Source organism: Orcinus orca, unplaced genomic scaffold (genome assembly GCF_937001465.1).
Source record: "Orcinus orca unplaced genomic scaffold, mOrcOrc1.1 scaffold_23, whole genome shotgun sequence".
Taxonomy (NCBI): Eukaryota; Metazoa; Chordata; class Mammalia; order Artiodactyla; family Delphinidae; genus Orcinus; species Orcinus orca.
In genome coordinates this window covers 5,154,721-5,170,678 of record NW_026043884.1, presented here as the reverse complement: position 1 = coordinate 5,170,678, position 15,958 = coordinate 5,154,721, and positions in this window count along the sequence as shown.

Here is a 15,958-nt window from a genome sequence, read left to right as displayed (position 1 = left end):
CTGAGTGATATTGGATTGTACGTAAGTACCACAACTTCTTTATCCATTTTGCACTTTCTGCGATATTGAACTTGTACTGTAAACGAGGTTCTTGTAAACAGAGCCATCCCAAACTTTGGGGTGGCTGTGTCTTTTTGATTTTAATTTCCCTAAGCTATAGGACCATAAGTGGAAGTGCCCTAGGCTCTGTTGCTTTGTTTTTTAGATGTTTCAGTAAACACCATACACTTCTCCCGAGTGGCTGTTGGCAATTTACATCCCACCCATCAGCATAACAAGGCTCCCAGTTCTCCATGGCCTGTCCTGACTTTCTGGATTTTACACTTTTTTCAGATGGCCCTTTTGACCGGGGGGAAGTGCGACTTCATTGTAGTGCAGATTTCCTTTGCAAGCTTGCTTGGTTGGCCAAAAAGGGCCTATGCGTTTTTTCCTGAATATATTCAGGAAAAAACGCATACGCCCTTTTTGGCCAAATGCATCATTGTCGACGTTCTGCCTCTTTTCCTATGCTTTAAATGCAATTCCAGTCTACCTCCTGAAATCGGTTGCCTGCAATTCTGCCCCGCTTTCAAGTCCTCTTGGCAGCCTTACTTCAGTATATTTTTGGACGATAGCTGTCATTTATAACTCTGCAGGTTTGTGAATTAAAGTGCCCCTGAGCTCCTTTCTTCAACTCGCTTTCTTGTGAGCTGGCCGCAACACCGCAGGATTGCTCCAGGCCCTAATCTGGTTCCGGCACGGCACGCTTAGCCTTTGGTTAATTCCTCTTCCTGGTGGAAAATGAGAGTTACATTTGCCCGTGCAGACACCTCCAGCTAGTCTCTCATTGCTCCTCCCTATTCCTGTTCATCTTCCACAGAAATTGCAAACTGGGCCAAACAGTAGGTTAAAGGCTCTGACTCTCCAAGTCGGGAGAGTGTTAGTAAAGCGTCTGGAATGTTGCACCCGAGTACCAGGGGACGAGAACTGAGACATATTGGAACACGTCTCCCGATCACATGGTTGATCATACTCTGGGTTCCACATGCATGGTTTAGCTGAAGGAAGAATCCCTTAAACCTGGAGAGTTGAGACCCGTGGAATGGGTACCATGCAATATGACTTCAAAGGGTCTTCATTTGCTCACCGAACCTCTCCAATCCTATCACTGCTGTGATTATGCCCCTGTACACACGCTTGAATCTCTTTCGGAGACATAGCAATCCATAGGTTTTAAGATACTTACTAGTCAGGTACATTCTTAGGCGTTTAATATGGGGAGTTGAGCCCATTTCGTTGAGCAAGGAGTAGCCCTTGTCTATTACATATTTGCCTTAAGGAACTTTATCTGTGCTCATTTCAATCTCTGGTTTTATGCAGCACCCCAACTCACCTTTCCCCTTAAGCAAGCATAAGTTGGTTTTCTAAATTTGAGACCCTGTTGTGCTTTGGAATTCAGTTCCAGTATAGCCAAGTTTACATTCCGTGTATTAGTGATATCTTAAGATGTTTCTTTTTCTGTGTGACTTATTTCAGTTAGAATCATCATACCTGAATCCACTCATTATGCTGCTACGGGCCTGATGACATAGATTTCATTGCCTAGTGATATTGCATTGTACGTAAGTACCACAACTTCTTTATCCATTTTCCCCTTTCTGCGATATTGAACTTGTACCATAAACGCGGTTATTGTAAACAGAGCCATCGCAAACTTTGGGGTGGCTGTGTCTTTTTGATTTTAATTTCCCTAAGCTATAGGACCATAAGTGGAAGTGCCTTAGGCTCTGTTGCTTTGTTTTTTAGATGTTTCAGGAAACACCATACACTTCTCCCTAGTGGCTGTTGGCAATTTACATCCCGCCCTTCAGCATAACAAGGCTCCAAGTTCTCCATGGCCTGTCCTGCCTTTCTGGATTTTACACTTTTTTCAGATGGCCCCTTTGACCAGGGGGAAGTGAGACTTCATTGTAGTGCAGATTTCCTTTGCAAGCTTGCTTGGTTGGCCAAAAAGGGCGTATGCGTTTTTTCCTGAATATATTCAGGAAAAAACGTATACGCCCTTTTTGTCCAAGTGCATCATTGTGGACATTCTGCCTCTTTTCCTATGCTTTAAATGCAATTCCAGTCTACCTCCTGAAATCGGTTTCCTGCAATTCTGCCCCGCTTTCAAGTCCTCTTGGCAGCCTTACTTCAGTATATTTTTGGACGATAGCTGTCATTTATAACTCTGCAGGTTTGTGAATTACAGTGCCACTGAGCTCCTTTCTTCAACTCGCTTTCTTGTGAGGTGGCCGCAACACCGCAGGATTGCTCCAGGCCCTAATCTGGTTCCGGCACGGCACGCTTAGCCTTTGGTTAATTCCTCTTCCTGGTGGGAAATGAGAGTTACTTTTGCCCGTCCAGACACCTCCAGCTAGTCTCTCATTGCTCCTCCCTATTCCTGTTCATCTTCCACAGAAATTGCAAACTGGGCCAAACAGGAGGTTAAAGTCACTGACTCTCCAAGTCGGGAGAGTGTTAGTAAAGCGTCTGGAATGTTGCACCCGAGTACCAGGGGACGAGAACTGAGACATATTGGAACACGTCTCCCGATCACACGGTTGATCATACTCTGGGTTCCACATGCATGGTTTAGCTGAAGGAAGAATCCCTTAAACCTGGAGAGTTGAGACCCGTGGAATGGGTACCATGCAATATGACTTCAAAGGGTCTTCATTTGCTCACCGAACCTCTCCAATCCTATCACTGCTGTGTTTATGCCCCTGTACACACGCTTGAATCTCTTTCGGAGACATAGCAATCCATAGGTTTTAAGATACTTACTAGTCAGATACATTCTTAGGCGTTTAATATGGGGAGTTGAGCCCATTTGGTTGAGCAAGGAGTAGCCCTTGTCTATTACATATTTGACTTAAGGAACTTTATCTGTGCTCATTTCAATCTCTGGTTTTATGCAGCACCCCAAATCACCTTTCCCCTTAAGCAAGCATAAGTTGATTTTCTAAATTTGAGACCCTGTTCTGTTTTGTATTTCAGTTCCTGTGTAGCCAAGTTTTCATTCCGTGTATTAGTGATATCTTATGATGTTTCTTTTTCTGTGTGACTTATTTCAGTTAGAATCATCATACCTGAATCCACTCATTATGCTGCTACGGGCCTGATGACATAGATTTCATTGCTGAGTGATATTGCATTGTACGTAAGTACCACAACTGCTTTATCCATTTTTCACTTTGTGTGATATTGAGCTTGTACCGTAAATGAGGTTCTTGTAAACTGAGCCGTCCCAAACACTGGGGTGGCTGTGTCTTTTTGATTTTAATTTCCCTAAGCTATAGGACCATAAGTGGAAGTGCCTTAGGCTCTGTTGCTTTGTTTTTTAGATGTTTCAGGAAACACCATACACTTCTTCCCAGTGGCTGTTGGCAATTTACATCCCACCCATCAGCATAACAAGGCTCCCAGTTCTCCATGGCCTGTCCTGCCTTTCTGGATTTTACACTTTTTTCAGATGGCCCTTTTGACCGGGGGAATGTGAGACTTCACTGTAGTGCAGATTTCCTTTGCAAGCTTGCTTGGTTGACCAAAAAGGGCGTATGCGTTTTTTCCTGAATATATTCAGGAAAAAACGCATATGCCCATTTTGGCCAAGTGCATCATTGTCGACGTTCTGCCTCTTTTCCTATGCTTTAAATGCAATTCCAGTCTACCTCCTGAAATCAGTTTCCTGCAATTCTGGCCCGCTTTCAAGTCCTCTTGGCAGCCTTACTTCCGTATACTTTTGGACTATAGCTGTCATTTATAACTCTGCTTGTTTGTGAATTACAGTGCCCCTGAGCTCCTTTCTTCAACTCGCTTTATTGTGAGCTGGCCGCAACACCACAGGCTTGCTTCAGGCCTTAATCTGGTTCCGGCACGGCACGCTGAACCTTTGGTTAATTCCTCTTCCTGGTGGGAAATGAGAGTTAAATTTGCCCGTCCAGACACCTCCAGCTAGTCTCTCATTGGTTCTCCCTTTTCCTGTTCATCTTCCGCAGAAATTGCAAACTGGGCCAAACAGGAGGTTAAAGGCACTGACTCTCCAAGTCGGCAGAGTGTTAATAAAGCATCTGGAATGTTGCACCCGAGTACCAGGGTACGAGAACTGAGACATATTGGAACACGTCTCCCAATCACATGGTTGATCATACTCTGGGTTCCACATGCATGTTTTAGCTGAAGGAAGAATCCCTTAAACCTGGAGAGTTGAGACATGTGGAATGGGTACCATGCAATATGACTTCAAAGGGTCTTCATTTGCTCACCGAACCTCTCCAATCCTATCAGTGCTGCGTTTATGCCCCTGTACACACGCTTGATTCTCTTTCGGAGACATAGCAATCCATAGGTTTTAAGATACTTACTAGTCAGGTACATTCTTAGGCGTTTAATATGGGGTGTTGAGTCAATTTCGTTGAGCAAGGAGTAGCTCTTGTCTATTCCATATTTGGCTTAAGGAACTTTATCTGTGCTCATTTCAATCTCTGGTTTTATGCAGCACCCCAACTCACCTTTCCCCTTAAGCAAGCATAAGTTGGTTTTCTAAATTTGAGACCCTGTTCTGTTTTGTAATCCAGTTCCTGTGTAGGCAAGTTTACATTCCGTGTATTAGTGATATCTTATGATGTTTCTTTTTCTGTGTGACTTATTTCAGTTAGAATCATCATACCTGAATCCACTCATTATGCTGCTACGGGCCTCATGACATAGATTTCATTGCTGAGTGATATTGCATTGTATGTAAGTACCACAACTTCTTTATCCATTTTTCGCTTTCTGCGCTATTGAACTTGTACCGTAAACGAGGTTCTTGTAAACAGAGCCGTCCCAAACTTTGGGGTGGCTGTGTCTTTTTGATTTTAATTTCCCTAAGCTATAGGACCATAAGTGGAAGTGCCCTAGGCTCTGTTGCTTTGTTTTTTAGATGTTTCAGGAAACACCATACACTTCTCCCGAGTGGCTGTTGGCAATTTACATCCCGCCCATCAGCATAACAAGGCTCCCAGTTCTCCATGGCCTGTCCTGCCTTTCTGGATTTTACACTTTTTTCAGATGGCCCTTTTGACCAGGGGGAAGTGAGACTTCACTGTAGTGCAGATTTCCTTTGCAAGCTTGCTTGGTTGGCCAAAAAGGGCGTATGCGTTTTTTCCTGAATATATTCAGGAAAAAACGTATACAACCTTTTTGGCCAAGTGCATCATTGTCGACGTTCTGCCTCTTTTCCTATGCTTTAAGTGCAATTCCTGTCTACCTCCTGAAATCGGTTTCCTGCAATTCTGCCCCGCTTTCAAGTCCTCTTGGCAGCCTTACTTCAGTATATTTTTGGACGATAGCTGTCATTTATAACTCTGCAGGTTTGTGAATTACAGTGCCCCTGAGCTCCTTTCTTCAACTCGCTTTCTTGTGAGCTGGCCGCAACTCCGCAGGATTGCTTCAGGCCCTAATCTGGTTCCGGCACGGCACGCTGAGCCTTTGGTTAATTCCTCTTCCTAGTGGGAAATGAGAGTTAAATTTGCCCGTCCAGACACCTCCAGCTAGTCTCTCATTGGTTCTCCCTATTCCTGTTCATCTTCCGCAGAAATTGCAAACTGGGACAAAGAGGAGGTTAAAGGCACTGACTCTCCAAGTCGGGAGAGTGTTAGTAAAGCGTCTGGAATGTTGCACCCGAGTACCAGGGGACGAGTACTGAGACATATTGGAACAAGTCTCCCGATCACACGGTTGATCATACTCTGGGTTCCACATGCATGATTTAGCTGAAGGAAGAATCCCTTAAACCTGGAGAGTTGAGACCCGTGGAATGGGTACCATGCAATATGACTTCAAAGGGTCTTCATTTGCTCACCGAACCTCTCCAATCCTATCACTGCTGCGTTTATGCCCCTGTACACATGCTTGATTCTCTTTCAGAGACATAGCGATCCATAGGTTTTAAGATACTTACTAGTCAGGTACATTCTTAGGCGTTTAATATGGGGTTTCAGTCCATTTCGTTGAGCAAGGAGTAGCTCATGTCTATTACATATTTGGCTTAAGGAACTTTATCTGTGCTCATTTCAATCTCTGGTTTTATGCAGCACCCCAACTCACCTTTCCCGTTAAGCAAGCATAAGTTGGTTTTCTAAATTTGAGACCCTGTTCTGTTTTGTAATCCAGTTCCTGTGTAGCCAAGTTTACATTCTGTGTATTAGTGATATCTTATGTTGTTTCTTTTTCTTGTGACTTATTTCAGTTAGAATCATCATACCTGAATCCACTCATTATGCTGCTATGGGCCTGATGACATAGATTTCATTGCTGAGTGATATTGCATTGTACGTAAGTACCAGAACTTCTTTATCCATTTTTCACTTTCTGCGATATTGAAGTTGTCCCGTAAACGAGTTTCTTGTAAACAGAGCCGTCCCAAACTTTGGGGTGGCTGTGTCTTTTTGATTTTTATTTCCCTAAGCTATAGGACTATAAGTGGAAGTGCCCTAGGCTCTGTTGCTTTGTTTTTTAGATGGTTCAGGAAACACCATAGGCTTCTCCCGAGTGGCTGTTGGCAATTTACATCCCACCCATCAGCATAACAAGGCTCCCAGTTCTCCATTGCCTGTCCTGCCTTTCTGGATTTTACACTTTTTTCAGATGGCCCTTTTGACCGGGGGGAAGTGAGACTTCATTGTAGAGCAGATTTCCTTTGCAAGCTTGCTTGGTTGGCCAAAAAGGGCGTATGCGTTTTTTCCTGAATATATTCAGGAAAAAACGTATACGCCCTTTTTGGCCAAGTGCATCATTGTCGACGTTCTGCCTCTTTTCCTATGCTTTAAATGCAATTCCAGTCTACCTCCTGAAATCGGTTTCCTGCAATTCTGGCCCGCTTTCAAGTCCTCTTGGCAGCCTTACTTCAGTATATTTTTGGACGATAGCTGTCATTTATAACTCTGCAGGTTTGTGAATTACAGTGCCCCTGAGCTCCTTTCTTCAACTCGCTTTCTTGTGAGCTGGCCGCAACACCGCAGGATTGCTTCAGGCCCTAATCTGGTTCCGGCTCGGCACGCTGAGCCTTTGGTTAATTCCTCTTCCTGGTGGGAAATGAGAGTTAAATTTGCCCGTCCAGACACCTCCAGCTAGTCTCTCATTGGTTCTCCCTATTCCTGTTCATCTTCCGCAGAAATTGCAAACTGGGCCAAACAGGAGGTTAAAGGCACTGACTCTCCAAGTCGGGAGAGTGTTAGTAAAGCGTCTGGAATGTTGCACCCGAGTACCAGGGGACGAGAACTGAGACATATTGGAACACGTCTCCCGATCACACGGTTGATCATACTCTGGGTTCCACATGCATGATTTAGCTGAAGGAAGAATCCCTTAAACCTGGAGAGTTGAGACCCGTGGAATGGGTACCATGCAATATGACTTCAAAGGGTCTTCATTTGCTCACCGAACCTCTCCAATCCTATCAGTGCTGCGTTTATGCCCCTGTACACACGCTTGATTCTCTTTCGGAGACATAGCGATCCATAGGTTTTAAGATACTTACTAGACAGGTACATTCTTAGGCGTTTAATATGGGGTGTTGAGTCCATTTCGTTGAGCAAGGAGTAGCTCTTGTCTATTAGATATTTGGCTTAAGGAACTTTATCTGTGCTCATTTCAATCTCTGGTTTTATGCTGCACCCCAAGTCACCTTTCCCCTTAAGCAAGCATAAGTTGGTTTTCTAAATTTGAGACCCTGTTCTGTTTTGTAATCCAGTTCCTGTGTAGCCAAGTTTACATTCCGTGTATTAGTGATATCTTATGATGTTTCTTTTTCTGTGTGAATTATTTCAGTTAGAATCATCATACCTGAATCCACTCATTATGCTGCTACGGGCCTGATGACATAGATTTCATTGCTGAGTGATATTACATTGTATGTAAGTACCACAACTTCTTTATCCATTTTTCACTTTCTGCGATATTGTACTTGTACCATAAACAAGGTTCTTGTAAACAGAGCCGTCCCAAACTTTAGGGTGGCTGTGTCTTTTTGATTTTAATTTCCCTAAGCTATAGGACCATAAGTGGAAGTGCCCTAGGCTCTGTTGCTTTGTTTTTTAGATGTTTCAGGAAACACCATACACTTCTCCCGAGTGGCTGTTGGAAATTTGCATCCCGCCCATCAGCATAACAAGTCTCCCAGTTCTCCATGGCCTGTCCTGCCTTTCTGGATTTTACACTTTTTTCAGATGGCCCTTTTGACCAGGGGGAAGTGAGACTTCACTGTAGTGCAGATTTCCTTTGCAAGCTTGCTTGGTTGGCCAAAAAGGGCATATGCGTTTTTTCCTGAATATATTCAGGAAAAAACTTATACGCCCTTTTTGGCCAAGTGCATTATTGTGGACGTTCTGCCTCTTTTCCTATGCTTTAAATGCAATTCCAGTCTCCCTCCTGAAATCGGTTTCCTGCAATTCTGCCCCGCTTTCAAGTCCTCTTGGCAGCCTTACTTCAGTATATTTTTGGACGATAGCTGTCATTTATAACTCTGCAGGTTTGTGAATTACAGTGCCCCTGAGCTCCTTTCTTCAACTCGCTTTCTTGTGAGCTGGCCGCAACACCGCAGGATGCTTCAGGCCCTAATCTGCTTCTGGCACGGCATGCTGAGCCTTTGGTTAATTAATCTTCCTGGTGGGAAATGAGAGTTAAATTTGCCCGTCCAGACACCTCCAGCTAGTCTCTCATTCTTTCTCGCTATTCCTGTTCATCTTCTGCAGAAATTGCAAACTGGGCCAAACAGGAGGATAAAGTCACTGACTCTCCAAGTCGGGAGAGTGTTAGTAAAGCGTCTGGAATGTTGCACCCGAATACCAGGGGACAAGAACTGAGACATATTGGAACACGTCTCTCGATCACACGGTTGATCATACTCTGGGTTCCACATGCATGATTTAGCTGAAGGAAGAATCCCTTAAACCTGGAGAGTTGAGACCTGTGGAATGGGTACCATGCAATATGACTTCAAAGGGTCTTCATTTGCTCACCGAACCTCTCCAATCCTATCAGTGCTGTGTTTATGCCCCTGTACACACGCTTGATTCTCTTTCGGAGACATAGCGATCCATAGGTTTTAAGATACTTACTAGTCAGGTACATTCTTAGGCGTTTAATATGGGGTGTTGAGTCCATTTCGTTGAGCAAGGAGTAGCTCTTGTCTATTACATATTTGGCTTAAGGAACTTTATCTGTGCTCATTTCAATCTCTGGTTTTATGCAGCACCCCAACTCACCTTTCCCCTTAAGCAAGCATAAGTCGGTTTTCTAAATTTGAGACCCTGTTCTGTTTTGTAATCCAGTTCCTGTGTAGCCAAGTTTACATTCCGTGTATTAATGATATCTTATGATGTTTCTTTTTCTTGTGACTTATTTCTGTTAGAATCATCATACCTGAATCCACTCATTATGCTGCTACGGGCCTGATGACATAGATTTCATTGCTGAGTGATATTGCATTGTACGTAAATACCAACACTTCTTTATCCATTTTTCACTTTCTGCGTTATTGAACTTGTCCCGTAAATGAGGGTCTTGTAAGCAGAGCCGTCCCAAACTTTGGGGTGGCTGTGTCTTTTTGATTTTAATTTCCCTAAGCTATAGTACCATAAGTGGAAATGCCCTAGGCTCTGTTGCTTTGTTTCTTAGATGATACAGGAAACACCATACACTTCTCCCAAGTGGCTGTTGGCAATTTACATCCCGCCCGTCAGCATAACAAGGCTCCCAGTTCTCCATGGCCTGTCCTGCCTTTCTGGATTTTACACTTTTTTCACATGGCCCTTTTGACCGGGGGGAAGTGAGACTTCATTGTAGTGCAGATTTCCTTTGCAAGCTTGCTTGGTTGGCCAAAAAGGGCGTATGCGTTTTTTCCTGAATATATTCAGGAAAAAACGCATACGCCCTTTTTGGCCAAGTGCATCATTGTCGACGTTCTGCCTCTTTTCCTATGCTTTAAATGCAATTCCAGTCTCCCTCCTGAAATCGGTTTCCTGCAATTCTGCCCCGCTTTCAAGTCCTCTTGGCAGCCTTACTTCAGTATATTTTTGGACGATAGCTGTCATTTATAACTCTGCAGGTTTGTGAATTACAGTGCCCCTGAGCTCCTTTCTTCAACTCGCTTTCTTGTGAGCTGGCCGCAACACCACACGATTGCTTCAGGCCCTAATCTGGTTCCGGCATGGCCCGCTGAGCCTTTGGTTAATTCCTCTCCCTGGTGGGAAATGAGAGTTAAATTTGCCCGTCCAAACAATTCCAGCTAGTCTCTCATTGGTTCTCCCTATTCCTGTTCATCTTCCGCAGAAATTGCAAACTGGGCCAAACAGGAGGTTAAAGGCCCTGACTCTCCAAGTCGGGAGAGTGTTAGTAAAGCGTCTGGAATGTTGCACCCGAGTACCAGGGGACGAGAACTGAGACATATTGGAACAAGTCTCCCGATCACACGGTTGATCATACTCTGGGTTCCACATGCATGATTTAGCTGAAGGAAGAATCCCTTAAACCTGGAGAGTTGAGACCCGTGGAATGGGTACCATGCAATATGACTTCAAAGGGTCTTCATTTGCTCACCGAACCTCTCCAATCCTATCACTGCTGCGTTTATGCCCCTGTACACATGCTTGATTCTCTTTCAGAGACATAGCGATCCATAGGTTTTAAGATTCTTACTAATCATGTACATTCTTAGGCGTTTAATATGGGGTTTCAGTCCATTTCGTTGAGCAAGGAGTAGCTCTTGTCTATTACATATTTGGCTTAAGGAACTTTATCTGTGCTCATTTCAATCACTGGTTTTATGCAGCACCCCAACTCACCTTTCCCCTTAAGCAAGCATAAGTTGGATTTCTAAATTTGAGACCCTGTTCTGTTTTGTAATCCAGTTCCTGTGTAGCCAAGTTTACATTCCATGTATTAGTGATATCTTATGATGTTTCATTTACTGTGACTTATTTCAGTTAGAATCATCATACCTGAATCCACTCATTATGCTGCTACGGGCCTGATGACATAGATTTCATTGCTGAGTGATATTGCATTGTACGTAAGTACCACAACTTCTTTATCCATTTTCCCCTTTCTGCGATATTGAACTTGTACCGTAAACGCGGTTATTGTAAACAGAGCCATCCCAAACTTTGGAGTGGCTGTGTCTTTTTGATTTTAATTTCCCTAAGCTATAGGACCATAAGTGGAAGTGCCTTAGGCTCTGTTGCTTTGTTTTTTAGATGTTTCAGGAAACACCATACACTTCTCCCTAGTGGCTGTTGGCAATTTACATCCCGCCCATCAGCATAACAAGGCTCCAAGTTCTCCATGGCCTGTCCTGCCTTTCTGGATTTTACACTTTTTTCAGATGGCCCCTTTGACCAGGGGGAAGTGAGACTTCATTGTAGTGCAGATTTCCTTTGCAAGCTTGCTTGGTTGGCCAAAAAGGGCGTATGCGTTTTTTCCTGAATATATTCAGGAAAAAACGTATACGCCCTTTTTGTCCAAGTGCATCATTGTGGACATTCTGCCTCTTTTCCTATGCTTTAAATGCAATTCCAGTCTACCTCCTGAAATCGGTTGCCTGCAATTCTGCCCCGCTTTCAAGTCCTCTTGGCAGCCTTACTTCAGTATATTTTTGGACGATAGCTGTCATTTATAACTCTGCAGGTTTCTGAATTACAGTGCCCCTGAGCTCCTTTCTTCAACTCGCTTTCTTGTGAGGTGGCCGCAACACCGCAGGATTGCTCCAGGCCCTAATCTGGTTCCGGCACGGCACGCTTAGCCTTTGCTTAATTCCTCTTCCTGGTGGGAAATGAGAGTTACATTTGCCCGTCCAGACACCTCCAGCTAGTCTCTCATTGCTCCTCCCTATTCCTTTTCATCTTCCACAGAAATTGCAAACTGGGCCAAACAGGAGGTTAAAGGCACTGACTCTCCAAGTCGGGAGAGTGTTAGTAAAGCGTCTGGAATGTTGCACCGGAGTACCAGGGGACGAGAACTGAGACATATTGGAACACGTCTCCCGATCACACGGTTGATCATACTCTGGGTTCCACATGCATTTTTTAGCTGAAGGAAGAATCCCTTAAACCTGGAGAGTTGAGACCCGTGGAATGGGTACCATGCAATATGACTTCAAAGGGTCTTCATTTGCTCACCGAACCTCTCCAATCCTATCACTGCTGTGTTTATGCCCCTGTACACACGCTTGAATCTCTTTCGGAGACATAGCAATCCATAGGTTTTAAGATACTTACTAGTCAGATACATTCTTAGGCGTTTAATATGGGGAGTTGAGCCCATTTGGTTGAGCAAGGAGTAGCCCTTGTCTATTACATATTTGACTTAAGGAATTTATCTGTGCTCATTTCAATCTCTGGTTTTATGCAGCACCCCAAATCACCTTTCCCCTTAAGCAAGCATAAGTTGATTTTCTAAATTTGAGACCCTGTTCTGTTTTGTATTTCTGTTCCTGTGTAGCCAAGTTTTCATTCCGTGTATTAGTGATATCTTATGATGTTTCTTTTTCTGTGTGACTTATTTCAGTTAGAATCATCATACCTGAATCCACTCATTATGCTGCTACGGGCCTGATGACATAGATTTCATTGCTGAGTGATATTGCATTGTACGTAAGTACCACAACTGCTTTATCCATTTTTCACTTTGTGCGATATTGAACTTGTACCGTAAATGCGGTTCTTGTAAACTGAGCCGTCCCAAACTTTGGGGTGGCTGTGTCTTTTTGATTTTAATTTCCCTAAGGTATAGGGCCATAAGTGGAAGTGCCCTAGGCTCTGTTGCTTTGTTTTTTAGATGTTTCAGGAAACACCATACACTTCTCCCCAGTGGCTGTTGGCAATTTACATCCCGCCCATCAGCATAACAAGGCTCCCAGTTCTCCATGGCCTGTCCTGCCTTTCTGGATTTTACACTTTTTTCAGATGGCCCTTTTGACCAGGGGGAAGTGAGACTTCACTGTAGTGCAGATTTCCTTTGCAAGCTTGCTTGGTTGGCCAAAAAGGGCGTATGCGTTTTTTCCTGAATATATTCAGGAAAAAACTTATACGCTCTTTTTGGCCAAGTGCATCATTGTCGACGTTCTGCCTCTTTTCCTATGCTTTAAGTGCAATTCCAGTCTACCTCCTGAAATCGGTTTCCTGCAATTCTGCCCCGCTTTCAAGTCCTCATGGCAGCCTTACTTCAGTATATTTTTGGACGATAGCTGTCATTTATAACTCTGCAGTTTGTGAATTACAGTGCCCCTGAGCTCCTTTCTTCAACTTGCTTTCTTGTGAGCTTGCCGCAACACCGCAGGATTGCTTCAGGCCCTAATCTGGTTCCGGCACGGCACGCTGAGCCTTTGGTTAATTCCTCTTCCTGGTGGGAAATGAGAGTTAAATTTGCCCGTCCAGACACCTCCAGCTAGTCTCTCGTTGGTTCTCCTTATTCCTGTTCATCTTCCACAGAAATTGCAAACTGGGCCAAACAGGAGGTTAAAGGCACTGACTCTCCAAGTCGGGAGAGTTGTAGTAAAGCCTCTAGAATGTTGCACCCGAGTACCAGGGGACAAGAATGAGACATATTGGAACACGTCTCCCGATCACATGGTTGATAATACTCTGGGTTCCACATGCATGATTTAGCTGAAGGAAGAATCCCTTAAACCTGGAGAGTTGAGACCCGTGGAATGGGTACCATGCAATATGACTTCAAAGGGTCTTCATTTGCTCACCAAACCTCTGCAATCCTATCACTGCTGCGTTTATGCCCCTGTCACACGCTTGATTATCTTTCGGAGACATAGTGATCCATAGGTTTTAAGATACTAGTCAGGTACATTCTTAGGTGTTTAATATGGGGTGTTGAGTCCATTTCATTGAGCAAGGAGTAGCTCTTGTCTATTACATATTTGGCTTAAGGAACTTTATCTGTGCTCATTTCAATCTCTGGTTTTATGCAGCACCACAACTCACCTTTCCCCTTAAGCAAGCATAAGTTGGTTTTCTAAATTTGAGACCCTGTTCTGTTTTGTAATCCAGCTCCTGTGTAGCCAAGTTTACATTCCGTGTATTAGTGATATCTTATGATGTTTCTTTTTCTGTGTGACTTATTTCAGTTAGAATCATCATACCTGAATCCACTCATTATGCTGCTATGGGCCTGATGACATAGATTTCATTGCTGAGTGATATTGCATTGTACGTAAGTACCACAACTTCTTTATCCATTTTTCACTTTCTGCGATATAGAACTTGTCCCGTAAACGAGGTTCTTGTAAACAGAGCCGTCCCAAACTTTGGGGTGGCTGTGTCTTTTTGATTTTAATTTCCCTAAGCTATAGGGCCATAAGTGGAAGTGCCCTAGGCTCTGTTGCTTTGTTTTTTAGATGTTTCAGGAAACACCATACACTTCTCCCAAGTGGCTGTTGGCAATATACATCCTGCCCATCAGCATAACAAGGCTCCCAGTTCTCCATGGCCTGTCCTGCCGTTCTGGATTTTACACTTTTTTCAGATGGCCCTTTTGACCGGGGGGAAGTGAGACTTCACTGTAGTGCAGATTTCCTTTGCAAGCTTGCTTGGTTGGCCAAAAAGGGCGTATGCGTTTTTTCCTGAATATATTCAGGAAAAAACGCATACGCCCTTTATGGCCAAGTGCGTCATTGTCGACGTTCTGCCTCTTTTCCTATGCTTTAAATGCAATTCCAGTCTACCTCCTGAAATCAGTTTCCTGCAATTCTGGCCCGCTTTCAAGTCCTCTTGGCAGCCTTACTTCAGTATATTTTTGGACGATAGCTGTCATTTATAACTCTGCAGGTTTGTGAATTACAGTGCCCCTGAGCTCCTTTCTTCAACTCGCTTTCTTGTGAGGTGGCCGCAACACCGCAGGATTGCTTCAGGCCCTAATCTGGTTCCGGCACGGCACGCTGAGCCTTTGGTTAATTCCTCTTCCTGGTGGGAAATGAGAGTTAAATTTGCCCGTCCAGACACCTCCAGCTAGTCTCTCATTGGTTCTCCCTATTCCTGTTCATCTTCTGCAGAAATTGCAAACTGGGCCAAACTGGAGGTTAAAGGCCCTGACTCTCCAAGTCGGGAGAGTGTTAGTAAAGCGTCTGGAATGTTGCACCCGACTACCAGGGGACGAGAACTGTGACATATTGGAACACGTCTCCCGATCACATGTTTGATCATACTCTGGGTTCCACATGCATGATTTAGCTGAAGGAAGAATCCCTTAAACCTGGAGAGTTGAGACCCGTGGAATGGGTACCATGCAATATGACTTCAAAGGGTCTTCATTTGCTCACCGAACCTCTCCAATCCTATCTCTGCTGCGTTTATGCCCCTGTACACACGCTTGATTCTCTTTCGGAGACATAGCAATCCATAGGTTTTAAGATACTTACTAGTCTGGTACATTATTAGGCGTTTAATATGGGGTGTTGAGTCCATTTCGTTGAGCAAGGAGTAGCTCTTGTCTATTAGATATTTGGCTTAAGGAACTTTATCTGTGCTCATTTCAATCTCTGGTTTTATGCAGCACCCCAACTCACCTTTCCCCTTAAGCAAGCATAAGTTGGTTTTCTAAATTTGAGACCCTGTTCTCTTTTGTAATCCAGTTCCTGTGTAGCCAAGTTTACATTCCGTGTATTAGTGATATCTTATGATGTTTCTTTTTCTGTGTGACTTATTTCAGTTAGAATCATCATACCTGAATCCACTCATTATGCTGCTACGGGCCTGATGACATAGATTTCATTGCTGAGTGATATTGCATTGTACGTAAGTACCACAACTTCTTTATCCATTTTTCACTTTCTGCGATATTGAACTTGTCCCGTAAACGAGTTTCTTGTAAACAGAGCCGTCCCAAACTTTGGGGTGGCTGTGTCTTTTTGATTTTAATTTCCCTAAGCTATAGGGCCATAAGTGGA